The sequence below is a fragment of the Myotis myotis genome, unplaced genomic scaffold, assembly GCF_014108235.1.
Source record: "Myotis myotis isolate mMyoMyo1 unplaced genomic scaffold, mMyoMyo1.p scaffold_m19_p_23, whole genome shotgun sequence".
Classification (NCBI taxonomy): Eukaryota; Metazoa; Chordata; class Mammalia; order Chiroptera; family Vespertilionidae; genus Myotis; species Myotis myotis.
The window spans coordinates 896,227-910,315 of record NW_023416328.1 but is presented as its reverse complement, the minus strand read 5'-3'; the positions used below and the strand labels follow the sequence as shown (position 1 = coordinate 910,315).

The window sequence follows — 14,089 nt, the reverse complement described above, 5'->3', positions numbered from 1 at the left end:
TGTAGCCTCTTCCGGGAAGCCCTCCCTGACCACCCTCGTTGGGAGTCCTCTCTTAGGTGCTTCCTCGGTTCATCTTTGCACCCATCACCTGGCACCGTGGTTGCTGCCGTCTTCTTATTTCCCTGCGGGTCTGCAAGGCCTAACTGCGGACCTTTGCACCCATCTCAAGAGCAGGCACCCAGTGGGTACTCAGTAAGCATTTGTTAAATGAACGCTTGACCATCGGAGCTGTGCTTTGCTTTGTTTGAAGGATACGACTTAGGTGCACGAATCTGGAGGAAAGAAAATGATAGAAATGTGTCATCCTATTAAGGGGGCGTAGTGGTCGAAGGCTCTGAGGTCTTGGGGGGGCTCAGTGTGCTGATATTAAGACGATGGTGTCCTCCTTGCCCAAGCCGAGTCCCAGGCTACTGTTTTCTCACTCCCAGTCAGAAACAAATCATGTTCTGAGTGACTGCAGTCATTGCTCACATCACCAGGAGCTGGTTGAGGGTGGGGTGAGGGGCAGTGGCCTTGGGGCTCCAGTCTCCGAAGGCCCAGGCCTCCTGGCTGCGGGGGGGAGGGGTGCCGAGGAGCAGGTCGGTCCGGGGAGGCTGCAGTCACTGGGGGTGGGGGGGTGGGGGGAGACAATGGGGCTCAACATCTGCTCCTCGCTGGGAGAAGGGACCCTCCACTGAAAAGCCGGGGAAAGCAGGGAAGTGTGGGAGGAATTGATGAGAAGGGGTGGAGCCAAGGAGATGCAGCCGGGAGGAAGGAAGAGAAGGGGAAGGAAGGGAGGCGGGAGGCGAAGGCTTTCCTTCCCTTCCCTGACCTGGTCTGGAGCGCCAGCCTCCTCGGGCATTGTTTCCTGCGGAAACTCCGGGGGCCCCGCGGAGACCTCCCGTTTCCCCGCAGCTCCTGGCAGCGGCCCCGGTCCCAGTCCCAGGCATCCAGCAGGTGCTCAATACTTACTTAGGGGAAAGGAGACATGCGGCCAACTTTTACTCTGGGAACTTTTCCCCCCCGTCCTCTGCCCACTCCGCCCGAGAAGCCGAGGGCAGAGCAGGTCTTGGGAGCACGCCCGGGCGCCCCATGAATAATTGACCCTCCGTGGCGGCTCTGCCCGGGGACAGCGTCGGAGTCGAGACGCGGCTCCGCGTGGCCGGCTGCCAGGAGGTTGGAGGCCCCAGGTCCGGCCTGCCCGGGAGCCAGGGGGGGAAACCAGGCCGTGCCAAGCCCCCCGCAGGGAGGCGCCAGGGCCTGACCCTGCGCGGCGAATGGCCACGCCTCGACGCCCCCCAGCAGTGCCCGCGGGGCCGGGGCCGGGCCCTGGGATTGGAGGGCCCCCGGGGGCCGAACCTCCCCCCCGCCCACCCCGCCCGCTCCTCCAGCCCCTGCCCCGCGCGCGCGCGCGCTCGCAGCCCGCGCCGCGCCCTCGAGCCTGGCTGTCCAGGGCGCTGCAAACAGCTGTTCCCAGGCTCGTGTGCAGTTCGGAGCGGCGCGGGGACGCCGGTTCCGAGCCCATCTGCCGACTTTAAAAAAAACACAGGAGTAAAGAACACACCCAGCTCCCACCTCGGGCCGGGGAGGGGCGGCTGGGCGGCACCCCGAGCCGCGCTTCCCACCCCACTGGCTCCCCTTCGCCGGGGCGCCTCAGGCTCCCCCGGGGCCGGGGGGCGCGCAGTCCCCGGGCCCCTTTGTGCCGGGCCGGGCCCCCCATTTCCATGTGAGGCGCTGCCGCTGCCCCTCTCCCCCGCTTCGCTTCATCTTTGTTCCCCTTTTCTGAGAGCAGGAGAGAGAGAGAGAGAGAGAGAGAGAGAGAGAGAGAGAGAGAGAGAGAGAAGGAGAAAAAAAAAGGCGTGACTTGATTTTCAAACGAAACTCCCACAGCAAACAAAACCCTTTTAGAGAAATAAGAAAGGAGGAAGAAGGAAGAAAAGAGGGAAGAGAAAAAAAACACACACACACAAAAACCGGGCGGGGAGGGGAGGGGGCAGCGAACACCGGGCAGGCTTTCCATTTGAGTGGGAGAGTTGAAGCGAGAGGCAGAGAAAGAGAGGAAGAAAAAAATCCTGTCTGCGGTGGAAAGAGAAAAGAAAACTTGGGCTGACAGGAGGGGGTGGGGGGTGGAAGGAAGTGAGAAAACAAAAGAGAGATAAAAGGGCTGCTTTCTGTCTCTCTTCCTCTGCGAGCTGGCTTAGGAGGAGCTGTTTTGCATCCCTTCACGTCAGCCCTGCCTCACTCCCTTCTTCCTGGGAGGGAGAGAGAGAGAGAGAGAGAGGAGAGAGGGAGAGAGAGAGAGAGGAGAGAGAGGGAGCAAGAGGCAGAGGGAGAGAGAGAGAAAGAGAGGAGCGGAGGGCGGGCGCGGAGCAGGCGGCGGGCGCGCGTGGAGGCGGCGGGCGCGCAGCAGCAGCCGGCGGTGGGCACCCGAGCCCCCGGCCCGCGAGGGCCCCAGCGCAGGAGCCGCGCCCGGACCAGGGTGAGTGTCCGCGCGGCCCCGGCCCCGCAGCCCCGGGCGGGCGGGCGGGCGGACGGGCGGGCAGGCGGGCAGGCGGGCGGCGGCGGCGGGGGCGCGGGGGGCGCGGGGGTGGGTCGCTGCGGCCGCGGCCGGCCCGCCCCCCGCCTCTCCCCGGGGACGGTGGCGCGCAGGCCCGCGCCGCGCTGCAAACATGTCGCCTATTCCCTTTCACTTCCACATTCCCGCATGCCGGCGAGCTGGAGGGAGAGAGGGAGAGCGGGGAAAGACGGAGAGATGGCGTCTGGAGAGGGGGGGGGCGGGGGCGAGAGGGGGAAGGGAGGGAGGAGAGCGCGCGAATGAGAGACCGAGAGGAAGAGAGAGAGAGGGAGAGAGAAGCAGAAATGAAAGGAAAGCAACGCGGTGGCGGCGGCGCGGGAGGCCCGGGCGGTGGCGGCGGCGGCGGCGGCTCGGGGGCCCGCACGTGGGTGTCCCGGCGCCGGTGCGCTCCCCCCGCCGCCCGCCCGGGACTCAAAGTTTCGCCCCCTCGCCGCGCTGCCCCGCCCCTCGGCTGCCCACAAACTTTATTCTCCGAGCGGGTGGGGCAGCCGTGCGTCCCCGCCACTCGGGGTGGGGGAGGGCGGAGCGCGCCTCCGGGGGGTGGGCTGTCCCCGAGGGCCGCCGTGCGCCTCGGGACCCCCGCCGGGTCGGCGTCGGGGCGCCCAGCCCGGACCTGTTGAAGACGCTCGCCGGCTGGCCGGGTCCCCACGGCCTGTCCTGAGTCTCCCGAGTCCCAGTCCCCCTTCCTCGTCTTCCACTCTCCGCGTCTCCTCGCGGTCATTTTCCTAATTGGACGGCGCTGGGGGGTGTGATCGTCGGCGTCAGATCGGGGGGCCTCGAGGCTGCGGGTGGGCGCGGGGGCCCGGGGACCGTTGGGGCAGCCCGTCCTCTCCACCCGGGGCTCGGAGATCCCACAGATCCGGCCCCCTGCCACCGCACCCCCAAACCGCGGACTTGCTAACTCGTGCGTATCGGGTGTTGTTTTGTTGTGTTTTTCTTTCCCCCCAACTTGCCTTTTAAGATGACTTTTATGGTCGCTGCCACGGCATGCCTCCAGTCTGAGCAGTCGTTGGGGAAGATGTAAGAGGCCAGGGAGGTGCTTGCGTGGGTTTGAACTAACCCCAAGCGGTCATTCATGTCTCTCTACGCTCCGCGATGGTGCGGGCAAGGCGCAGCCTTAGCCTTAGTGCGTTTTCACACGGGGACACCACGGGGTGCTGGTCCTTCCAGGGAGGGGCCATCCTCCTGGGCCTCCCTGGAGTTACTGCTGCGTGCCCTGACTGCTAAGGGGGGCCCTGGGCGCCTTGATTTCTGTGCCAACGAGGGAGCTCCCAGCCGGCGTCCATCTGAAAGGGACATGCCCAGTTCCAGTGGGCACCTGGGAAATGTACAAAATTTCCCCACAGGTGTTCGGAGCAGGACTTTGCACCCTTGAGGGTCCCCCAGCCACCTTTGAAGCTGCTCTTTTCAACCCTGCCTTTGAGAACATGTAAGTAAAACCAGTCCGAGTTCGTGTCTGCCAAGAAGAAGGCCTTCAAAGGACCTACGGGGCCAGGTGGGGAGGGCCAGAGACACCACCCCCAACTGTCATTAGACAGTGGAGAACCGATCCTTGGTGTCTGGGATCAAAGCCCAGGGCCTGTCTGGTTTTGATTTGGGCGACGCTGGCGCGGCTGTCCCTTTCTCATTTGTTTTCAAGTGAATGTTGTTTTCTGGTGGTTTCGTCAGGTGGCCCTCCGGCCACACGTGTCACCCTGTGCCAGGCACCTGCCCGGCTTGGAACAGGACCTCTTAATTGGTCACCTGTCGTTCCAGCTGGATGCGTGCTCCAGCCGCCTGCAGGGCCTGGCTTGTCCTGCCGCTGGGCAGTGATGTGGAGCTGCTTTCGCCTGGGGAGGGGGCGTTGGACGTTTGGGTCACGATTTCTTTCAGGGTGGAGGGGTGCAGGGAGTTGAAGGGGAAGGCAGACTTGCACTTTTCCTGGGTGAGTCTTTGTCCTGTGGTGTGCGGCCAGCAGGTCACTTGGTTCTGTACTTGGGTCATTTCTCACAACCAGTGAGATTTATTTTTAGGCTCCCTTTCTGGCGACAAGGAGACAGGAAAGATCTGGAATGGTTTTCAAGTTGGAAGAAGGGAGACGAATGGGAACCTCCCCCCTTCCCCCCCCGAGATTTTGTGCAACGACTGCTATTCTAGCTTTGCCTCGTGGGCCAGAGATATTTCTATCGAGTTGCGCCTGGAAAGCTTGAGTTTGACGTCAGCGGGGAGGACAGAAGTACAGTGGGAGTCGGGTGCACCTGGGTGGATGCCCTCGAAGGCGCCCCAGCTGGCTGGCTGACCCACCCCCCAACCCCAGGGCAGGGACTCATTCTGTTGAATGAAAGGTTCTGGGAATCTGCTGGATCTCATGTGAATGGTGGTTGATCCCAGCCCTTGGACTTCAAAGCCGGAAGAGGACCTGAGAGGTTGTCTGAAAGAAACCCAGGCACGCCCTCGCTGGTTTGGCTCAGTGGATAGAGCGCCGGCCTGCGGACCAAAGGGTCCCGGGTTCGATTCCTTCTGGTCCTCCCCGGCCCAGGCCCTGGTCAGGGCGTGTGCGGGAGGCAACCAATCGATGTGTCTTCTTCTCACATCCATGTTTCTCTCTGTCTTTCCCTCTTTCTCTCTAAAAGATCCATGGAAAAATATCCTCGGGTGAGGCTTAACAAAAGCAAATAAATAAAAATGAAAGCAATGGAAGAAACCCAGGCATGAGGCCCCACAGTAAGTGGCAGGGCGAGCCCTTGATCCTTTCAGAGTTCATGTCCCCTGCTCTTTCCACAAGGCTGCCGCCTCTATTCCTGCTGGGGAACGTTCCGAAGATCATGGCTCTGAGAACATGAGACCGTGGGCGTGTGCTCCGTGCATGAGACAGGCAAAGGAGCCTCCTTTTCCCGCTGTGTCACACATACTGTCCTAGGCCGTGGTCGGCAAACTGCGGCTCTCGAGCCACATGCGGCTTTTTGGCCCCTTGAGTGTGGCTCTTCCACAAAATACCACGTGCGGGCGCCCACGTACAGTGCGATTGAAACTTCGTGGCCTGTGTGCAGAAGTCGGTTTTCGGCCTGGGCGAGGCTATTTTGAAGAAGTACTGTTGATATTTGGCTCTGTTGACTAATGCGTTTGCCGACCACTGGCCTAGAGGGTTTGGCCGGCCCGTGTGACTGCTAGGGGAACCGGGTGCTTCTTGCTGTTTCCACATGGACTTCTTCACAGTCCAGCAGGTCGGCGGGCTGTTCCCAAGCCACACTTAGCACTTAATTTTTTAAAATATATTTTTATGGATTTCAGAGAGGAAGGGAGAGGGAGAGATAGAAACATCAGTGATGAGAGAGAATCATGGATCGGCTGCCTCCTGCACGCCCCCTACTGGGGACCGAGCCCGCAACCCCGGCATGTGCCCTTGACCGGAATCGAACCCGGGACCCTTCAGTCCACAGGCTGACGCTCTGTCCACTGAGCCAAACCGGCCAGGGCCACACTTAACACTTTTGATCCCTAATGCTTTCTTAATGTTTTGGTACTTGCGATTTATTTAGGATTGGTCTGGGGAGAAGATGGGGACGTAAGGGCCAGAGACCCGAACTCTCTGGGTGGATTAACTCTCCTTGTTCAACATCATTTTCATGACGGTCGAGGTCCTTTTCTGTTCACTTCGAAACCCCTGTGCCTAGCACGGGGCCTGGCACGAAGAGGGCCCTCGATAGACGCGTGTTGAATAAATGCATTGGACATCAGGCCAAAGATTTGCCTCGCAGGAGGAATCCGAGAATGATAGAAGGAGGCGGGGACAGGCGGTGATTGATGGGAGCTGCAGAATTGTGCAGTGGCACATTGCCTCATACGCGCTCGGGGCAGGTACTGCGGGAGGGGCTGGGAAGCGAGAACCCTGAATGGGGTGGGGCCGCTGGGTGGAGGAGACTCGTGCAAAACAATAGCGAGGCCTCCGATTGGACTGGATATGGGAGGATAATCATAATTAGATATCTTGGGCCAGGCTTGGCTAAGTGCTTTACGGACATCATCTGTCTTAGTCGTCACAGGTGCTAGCTACGCCAGTGTCATTCCCACTTGGCACGTTGGGAAACCGCGGGGCACAGGGGAGTTAAGCGACTCATCCAGGGGCACACAGCTGGCACCTGAACCCAGGCAGAGCAATTTCAAGCTTTGCCTGCCTGGAACGGCAATGAGGTCAGGCATCTCTGCCCACAGCAAGGAGCTGGCACTCCAAGCTTTGCGGTTCCTCGAAAGGATGGCAGTAGAGCCCTAGCCGGTGTGGCTCAGTGGATAGAGCGTCAGCCTGCGGACTGAAGGGTCCCGGGTTCGGTTCCCGTCAAGGGCACATGCCTGGGTTGCGGGCTCAATCCCCAGTAGGGGGCGTGCAGGAGGCAGCTGATCCATGATTCTCTCTCATCATTGATGTTTCTGTCTCCCTCTCCCTTCTACATTGAAATCAATAAAAATATATTTAAAAAAATAAAAAAGGATGGTAGTAGAAACAAAAAAGGAAATTGTTGGCTTGCGGGGGAGTGAGGCTGTCAGGGAATGCGCCCCCTCCTCTCTTCGCCAGGGCCCTCACAGTGCCTGAAGACCACTTATTTACCCAGTGAAGGCTGTGAGGGGATGGGGATTCGGGGGTGGGTGGGCTTAACGATTCCCCAGGCTGAGTGGTTAGTACCAGGTTGGGACTATTTTCTACTTGATAAAGATCTGGGAGACTTTTTTTTGGCGGGGGGGTAGGTAGGGTATGCTTTTCAACTTAAATTATGGTTGTCATGTATTTGAAACTAGTCGGAATTTTATTTATTTTACTTTTTGAAATATATTTTTATTGATTTCAGAGAGGAAGGGAGAGGGAGAGAGAGATAGAAACATGCATGATGAGAGAGAATCATGGATCGGCTGCCTCCTGCACGCCCCACACTGGGGATCGAGCCCGCAACCCGGGCATGCGCCCTTGATGGGAATCGAACCCGGGACCCATCAGTCTGCAGGCTGATGCTCTATCCGCTGAGCTAGGGCGGGATGTGCACGTCAACTTAAATGATGGCTGTCATGTATTTGAAGCTGGTGGGGATCTTGGAGCTCGATGTGTCGCTGTTGTCCTTGCGGCCCACAGAAGGAGTTTTCCACGCGTGTGAGCCGGACCCTCCGTCTCCAGGGCGAGGGTCCAGGCTGTTCCAGACCCAACCGCTACCCTTTGACTGACAGCGTGAGACTTGCCAGTTGCTGAGTTGGTCCCGTCCGCGTGCAGCTTGCAGTCTCCCTGGGAGACAGACATTAAACTAATAATTACCCAAATACTCTTTAATTACAGTGGTTACAAATGCTTCAAAGGAAGGAGTGCAGAGGGCATGGGAGCTGACAGGCAGGGAGGCCGGGAAGGGAGGCGGTCCTGAAGCCAGAGCCTTTAAACAGCACGTGAAGGGTGGGGTGGGGAGGCCTTCCCCAGGGTGTGGCAGCCCATGGACCTTGACATAGACCCTGGCTACTCTCTGTGGTCCCTGCACCAGCAGCATCACCATTTCCTGGGCGCTTGTTGGGAATGCAGACTCTCGGGCTGCACGGCCGACTTGCTGAATCTGCTTTTTTTTTTAATCCTCACCCGAGGATATTTTTCCATTGATTTCTAGAGAGAGTGGAAGAGAAAGGGAAAGACAGAGAGAAACATCGATGTGAGAGAAACACATCGATGGGTTGCTTCCTGCATGAGCCCCAACCAGGGCCGGGGCCGGGGAGGATCCTGCAACCGAGGTACATGCCCTTGACCGGAACCGGGGACCCTTCGGTCCACAGGCCGACGCTCTCTCCACTGAGCCAAACCGGCCAGGGCTGAGTCTGCATTTGAACAAGATTCCAGTGCGGGTGAAGTCTGAGAAATGCTGATGGAATCGAGGTACTGAATTGAGGCTCTGGGCTTTGCTGGGACGGAGTTGGGTGGCCTCGGGCAGGTCATTTTTCTGGGAAATGAGGGGATCAGCGCAGCTCACACGTCCCCCCTGGCTTCTCTGGTGCCGCCTGCAAGTGTATTGTGGTCCCGGGTGTACACAGCACCCACCTCTGAGCTGCCTTTGGTGGGGGCCCGGCAGCCTCGTCCACGCTCTGGTCTGACTTCAGGAAGCAATGAGGAGGCAAGAGCAGCGGTTCCCAGCGTGGGGCCCACGCCCCACAGGGGGGCAATTTGATGTTTAAGGGGGGCAATTCGAGAATGAGTTCTTCACAGTGAATTTTTTGCATTTCTTCTGGTTCCAGGGGCCTCCTATACAGTCTATAAATATATATTGTGTCATATTTATGCATTTCAGTTTTCTAGTCTATGTTTTGAAACTTTATTTGCTATTTTATTAAAATATTTTTTTAATTGAATTCAGACAGGAATGGAGAGGGAGAGAGAGATAGAAACATCAATGATGAGAGAGAATTATCGATCGGCTGCCTCCTGCACGCCCCCTACTGGGGATTGGCCCGCAACCCAGCATGTGCCCCGACAGGAATCGAACCCAGGACCCTTCAGTCCCCAGGCCCACGTTCTATCCACTGAGGCAAACCGGCTAGGGCTATGTGCTATCTTTTCATATCACTTTCTATTAGTATTATTTTTTTAACCATTTCTTAGCGATTTCTTCCTCGGTACTTCAGCTGTCCTGTTCTTTTATTTCTCTCTCTCATGGATGCCATGTTCTTTGGAAGCTTGTTTAGACCAAGTTCATGGCCTTCGAGGCTTCCTCCAACATGAATAGGAGCTCACTTTTTGAATAATAATAATTCTATGTCTGGGGGGGGCACGGGGGGCGCGGCGTGAAGATGTTAGATGCTTGGGTGGGGCGTGACCACTGAAAGGTTGGGGACCACTGGGAAAGACCATCAGAGCTTTGGAGAAAGAGCAGAATAATTCACAAAAAGCGCCTGGGGCTTTTTTGCACACAAGGGAGGTTGTCTCAAGGCGACTCGGGAGGATTTGGCCTGAAGTGAGAGGAAAACTGGCCGTGGTCACCAGGGCCTTGAGGAAGAAAAGTATAACGTTTCTGCCAAAAGGGGAGCCCAGAACGAGGGGGGGAGGAACCTGCTTAACAGCGGTGCATGTGGCCACGATACTTTACAAGTTGCCACGGGCTCTAGCTGGTTTGGCTCAGTGGATAGAGCGTCGGCCTGCGGACTGAAGGGTCCCGGGTTCGATTCCCATCAAGGGCACCTGCCCGGGTTGTGGGCTCCATCCCCAGTGAGGGGTGTGCAGGAGGCAGCCAATCCATGATTCTCTTTCATCATTGACATTTCTCTCTCTCTCTCTCCCTTCTTCCTTCCTCTCTGAAATCAATAAAAAAAAAAAATATATATATATATATTTTAAATACATTTTATTGATTTTTGCCGAAACCGGTTTGGCTCAGTGGATAGAGCATCGGCCTGCGGACTGAAAGGTCCCAGGTTCGATTCCGGTCAAGGGCATGTACCTGGGTTGCGGGCATATACCCAGTAGGAGATGTGCAGGAGACAGCTGATCGATGTTTCTCTCTCATCGATGTTTCTAACTCTCTATCTCTCTCCCTTCCTCTCTGTAAAAAATCAATAAAATATATTTAAAAAAAAAAATAAATAAATAAATACATTTTATTGATTTTTTACAGAGAGGAAGGGAGAGGGATAGAGAGTTAGAAACATCGATGAGAGAGAAACATCGATCAGCTGCCTCCTGCACACCTCCCACTGGGGATGTGCCCGCAACCCAGGTACATGCCCTTGCCCGGAATCGAACCCGGGACCCTTGAGTCTGCAGGCCGATGCTCTATCCACTGAGCTAAACCGGTTAGGGCTAAAAATATATTTTAAAGAAAGAACTAGGGGCCAGGGCCTTTCTTGGCGGATGTCCCCCAGCACTTACTATGGGCCGGGCACCATTCTGAGCGCTTCCCATTCTATTCGCTCATTTGCCTTGAATAACTTTCCAGAAGTCGCACACCTAGAAAGTGTCAGGACCGTGATGGTACCCAGGCAGTTGGGCCCCAGCGTCCGGGCTCCCGTGAGCTGACCTTAGTAACCGGGCAGGTGAGACGGGGGCTGGGGGTGGCGAGCTCTTGTTGGTCAAACAAGAAATGAGATTACAAAGGCCCCTGCTTCACGGGGAACAGGGAGGATTTTTCCAGGGAAACGTGTGTTATGAGTAGCGCTGGGTTGCCAGGCCATCCCATGAGAGCCTGTGTCACGATCGGGCCCCACGCATGCTTGCTTGCAAAGGAAGACAATGAGGAAACGAGCCTGGTGGGGCGCTGCACGCCAAATGGAATGTTCTAGAATCGGATAGAAGGGGCTGGAAGAATTGCACTGCCTAAGGGGAGGGGAGGTGGTAGCAGGAAATAGTGTAGATTCTGAAAGAGGGGATTAAAGGAGGTTGGAGGCCCAAGCAGGGCCAAATGTATGTCCAATCAGCAGCTTCAAAAGGCAAAGTCAGCCCTGGCCGGTGTGGCTCAGTGGAGAGAGCGTCGGCCTGCGGACTGAAGGGTCCCGGGTTCGATTCCCGTCAGTTGCGGGCTCGATCCCCAGTGAGGGGTGTGCAGGAGGCAGCTGATCCATGATTCTCTCTCATCATTGATGTTTCTATCTCTCTCTCCCTCTTCCTTCCTCTCTGAAATCAATAAAAATATATTAAAAAAAAAAAAAGATAATAAATAGCATTAAAAAAAAAAAGGTAACATCACACTGGTTTTTATTACCCGCTAATGAACGTGTATAGCTCACAGACCTGACCCTTCCCCCACCCCAGGCCTTCCCCCAAGTATAGAGGCCTTTTGTCTTCTCTTTTATTCATTGGTGTGCTATTTGAATCTTTATCCGCAGGCATTATCTGTCAAATCGATGTATTTGTAAATGGAGCGAGAGGACTGCGAGAAGTGGGGTGACCTCTGGAAGGGGTTGGGCTCCGTCTCCTGCCACCGTCGTCATAAAGGAGTTTCTGATATTAAATATATATGCTCTATTGTGTGTGTATTTTGGGAGTGCGGAGAGGGCTGTAGGAGCTGTGAGGGTTTTCAGTGCAGTCGGAAGCTGAGAAGAAAGGATCACGTTGTAGATCCACGGCCTTCCTTCTCCACTCCCCCCCCCCCCGCCCGCTCCCCTGACCCCCCCAACCCCCAAATCCTGGGGAGGTGATAAATAGGGAATCAAAACCAGGTAGGAATGATCACTTGGGAAAGCAGGCATGTCCGCCTTCGGGATTTACACGGGAAACTGTAGCTTCGTTCACGAGTCTGGGTTATCTGTGGTTTGTCTTCTGGGCGGCGCCCGAATGCCACCCCTGACCCCATCCCATTCCCAGGGGTACAGCAATGGAGCGGACTTGGGGGTGCGTGTGTTTGGTAAAAAGCAATTGCCAGCCCGGCCAGTGTGGTTTGGTGGTTGAGCGTCGACCTATGTACCGGGAGGTCAAGGTTCGATTCCCGGTCGGGGCCCATACCCGGGTTGTGGGCTCCATCCCCAGTGTGGGGCCTGCAGGAGGCAGCCGATCCGTGATTCTCTATCATCATTGATGTTCCTTTCTCTCCTCTCCCTTTCTCTCTGAAATCAATAAAAATATATTCAAAAAAACAGTCGCCAGATGTTAATGGTGGTTCCATGTGTCTCTCCAGCTCACAAGGACCCCCTCCTAGCCGGCCCCTCGTTAAGAATCAGGTGCCCTTTGAGGCTGGCTCGCTGGTTGGCGAGCCCCACCCTGTGCTGTCCCAGCCTGGAAGCCCCGCCCCCACCGCCATTCACTGGCTACAGACCAAAGACCAGGGTGGACTTGCCATGACCTGGAAGCAGGTCCCCTCCAAAATTCTGGACTCTTCCCCCACTGCACAGCCCCCCGCTTGAAATATCTGTGCCCCCTGCTGCCCCACCCTGGGAGACCTGTTCCTGCTCCCCCAGGCCTCGTGCCCACCATCAACCCCAGCCCCCCTTCCCGCGTCCTCCCTAAGACTGAGCACCCCACATCCTCCTATACCCCAGCTCCCCACCACGGGTGCAAACACACCTGTCTCTCTCCTTTGTCCCTGCTTCTCCCCAACCTTCCCATGTCACTTCTCTGCATCAATGATGAGAGAGAATCATTGATCGGCTGCCTCCTGCACGCCCCCCACTGGGGATTGAGCCCACAACCCGGGCATGTGCCCTTGACCGGAATCGAACCTGGTACCTTTCAGTCCGCAGACCGATGCTGTATCCACTGAGCCAAACCGGCTAGGGCTTGTGGCCTCTTCTTACCTAACTTTTCTTTTTTTTTAAATCCTCCCCAAGGATATTTTTCCATGGATTTTTAGAGAGCGTGGAAGGGAGAAGGAAAGAGAGAGAGAGACATCAATGTGAGAGAAACACATCGATTGGTTGCCTCCTGCATGCTCCCCAACCAGGACCCCGACTGGGGAGAAGCCTGCAATTGAGGTACGTGCCCTTGACCGGAATCAAACCCGGGACCCTTCAGCCCGCAGACCGACGCTCTATCCACTGAGCCAAACCAGCCGGGGCAGCGGTCGGCAAACTGCGGCTCGCGAGCCACATGCGGCTCTTTGGCCCCTTGAGTGTGGCTCTTCCTAAGCCTTAGGAGGACCCTAATTAAGTGAATAACAGTGTACCTACCTATATAGTTTACGTTTAAAAAATGTGACTCTCAAAAGAAACTTCAATCGTCGTACTGTTGATATTTGGCTCTGTTGACTCATGAGTTTGCTGACCACTGAGCTAGGGCCGACCTGACTTTTCCGTGGCAGGGACTGTTGTGGGGAGTCTTGCCCCCAGTGGGTTCTGGGTCCTCCTTAGATCTTTCTGGTCCTGTTTTTCTACCAGCCCCTCCTCTCCCGGCTACACGTGGGGGCCGGGGCCATGGCTCCCTGCAACTCACTTTCTTCCTGTGACTGTGGTTGCCGCCTGCTCAGCGAGGGCTCCTGGCCCCTAGCCCTGTCCTCACGTCCCCTGAAAGCAGCTTAGAGCTGGGATTACACTTGTTATAGCTTTGGCTACACCTGCGTTTCTTTCCACCGTCTTATTCTGTGCTTTCTTCCTTTGTGATGCTTCTTCTTCTTCTTTTTTTTTTTTGCTGTACTGCTTCGGAACTTACACACTCTATTTCTGTTCTCGTCACGCATGCAGAATGCACAGGGTTTAAAGTCAGTCGGTGTCTGTACATCTCTTTTGAGATAACGCGAGGAGCTCGGAATGCTGAAAGCCACCGTCGTCCGCGCTCACGTTCCGTTGCCATGCGGTGGGTTAGCTACGCCGTCTTGCTCTCTTGAACGCTACACGTTGGGCCTTGTTTTGAAATCTTTTTATTGATTTTAGAGCAGTGGTTCTCACCCTCCTGGCCCTTTAGATACAGTTCCTCATGTTGGGACCCAACCATAAAATTCTTGTCGTGGCTACTTCATAGCTATCATGTTGCTACTGTGATGAATCATCATGTCAACATCTGATGTGCAGGATGGTCTTAGGCGACCCCTGTGAAAGGGTCGTTGGACTGCCAAAGGGGTCGCGCCCCACAGGTTGAGAACCGCTGTTTTAGAGGCAGAGGACGGGAGACGGAGAGAGAGG

The 14,089-nt window shown here is 56.4% G+C and overlaps 1 protein-coding gene across 3 annotated transcripts in view; it reads left to right on the top strand.

Moving 5' to 3' along the window:
- Positions 1 to 1,428: 1,428 nt before the first annotated feature.
- The window catches only part of ZNF710 (zinc finger protein 710), a 75,090-nt gene continuing 62,429 nt past the window's right edge, over positions 1,429 to 14,089 (top strand). The window contains exons 1-2 of one of the 3 annotated variants that reach the window (XM_036355680.1): positions 1,430 to 2,458; positions 3,901 to 3,983. The gene's annotated coding sequence lies outside the window, so the exon portion shown is untranslated. Of the gene's footprint in view, positions 2,459 to 3,094; positions 3,459 to 3,900; positions 3,984 to 14,089 lie in introns of those variants that run through there. The other 2 variants (XM_036355681.1, XM_036355683.1) reach the window with 2 other exon arrangements.